Below are 1,945 nucleotides of genomic sequence, written 5' to 3' on the forward strand. Positions count from 1 at the left end.
CTAACAGTCATAATTTAAAAAGTCAAGTGATTAAAAAATGCATTTGTTGATTTAATCATTTGTCTAATTAATGAATCACACAATATCGAGTGTATTGATGTAGATTGAACTCCACACGGGCCTAAACTGTGTTAATCCCACTTGCTGAATTCTTTACTCAGGCAGGGAGGTTAGCATGTGAACTCGTGGCTACGCTCCACATCTCAGCAGGGAGCAGCATGTGCTGTCTTGCCTGTCTGCTCCTGCAGATCAGTAGCAACCTGTCTAGTGCAAATAGAGAACCAGTCTGGGGATGTGTCTGGGCTGAGCAGAGAAAATCACTTCGAGAAATCACTGATGTCGGCCAAGGGCTGGGAGAAAGGAGGACACAGGGGCATTCAATTAGCACACCTGCCTTCATCAGTCCAAATGCTACTTCAGTGCAAACTTTTATTGCATTGCGTTTTAGTCCGTTTCACGCTGCTGATAAAGACATACCTGAGACTGGGAAGAAAAAGAGGTTTCACTGGACTTACAGTTCCACGTTGCTGGGGAGGCCTCAGAATTATGGTGGGAGGTGAAAGGCACTTCTTACATGGTGGCAGCAAGAGAAAATGAGGAAGATGCAAAAGCAGAAACCCCTCATAAAACCATCAGATCTCATGAGACCCACCTACTACCATGAGAATAGTATGGGGGAAACCGCCCCAGTGATTCAAATTATCTCCCACTGGGTCCCTCCCACAACACATGGGAATTCATTCAAGATGAGGTTTGGGTGGGGATACAGCCAGACCATATCACATTGGTAACATACTTGCCTGTGTAGTTTTAGGAATGTGCTTCTCCAGCCTACTAAAACCTAATTTTAACACAGAATATCTTTTTTTTTTTTTTTTTTTTTTTTTGAGACGGTGTCTCGCGCTGTCACCCAGGCTGGAGTGCAGTGGCGTGATCTCAGCTCACTGCAAGCTCCTCCTCCGGGGTTCACGCCATTCTCCTGCCTCAGCCTCCCGAGTAGCTGGGACTACAGGCGCCCGCCACCGAGCCTGGCTAGTTTTTTGTATTTTTTAGTAGAGACGGGGTTTCACCGGGTTAGCCAGGATGGTCTCGATCTTCTGACCTCGTGATCCGCCCGTCTCGGCCTCCCAAAGTGCTGGGATTACAGGCTTGAGCCACCGCGCCCGGCCAACACAGAATATCTTAGTTCAATTTTTAAAGATTTTTCTAACAGTTTTTTTGGGGAAAAAAAAGATTTACATCAGTTTATTTGCTGAAACAAAGCTAGTAGATTTGTTTGTAAATATCTCCTAATTATGCAATATGGAAACTTTGAAGGAAAGTGAGAGTCTTTTTGTTGTTATTTTGTTTTGTTTTTGTTTTGTTTTTGAGACAGGGTCTCAATCTGTCACCCAGGCTGGAGTGCAGTGGTGAAATTATGACTCACTGTAGCCTTGACCTCCTGGGCTCAGGTAATCTTCCTGTCTCAGCCTCCTGAGTAGCTGGGACTACAGGTGTGCACCACCATGCCCAGCTAACATTTATATTTTTTGTAGAGATAAGGTCTCATTATATTGCCCAAGCTGGTCTCAAACTCCTGGACTCAAGCGATGCTCCTGCATTAGCCTAATAAAGTGCTGGGATTACAGGCATGAGCCATCATGCCTAGCCTTCATTTTTAACATAACACCTATAAGAGATCACTTGATTTCCAGGCACATCGTGTTCTATCATTGGTTTCTTCAAAATTTATTAGAACAACTTTACCTTGTGTATATTTGTTAATAATTGTATCACAAATGATTTAATGTAGTAATTATTATAATATTTATTGTTAATAATGCAAATGATATATATTATATAATATGTGTCTTTAGGTATATTTTACAAGTTATATGGCTGTATAAGATATATTACAAAATTATATCACATTCATAAAATACACACTATATTATATTATATATAA

Source organism: Macaca thibetana, chromosome X, assembly GCF_024542745.1.
Source record: "Macaca thibetana thibetana isolate TM-01 chromosome X, ASM2454274v1, whole genome shotgun sequence".
Lineage (NCBI taxonomy): Eukaryota > Metazoa > Chordata > Mammalia > Primates > Cercopithecidae > Macaca > Macaca thibetana.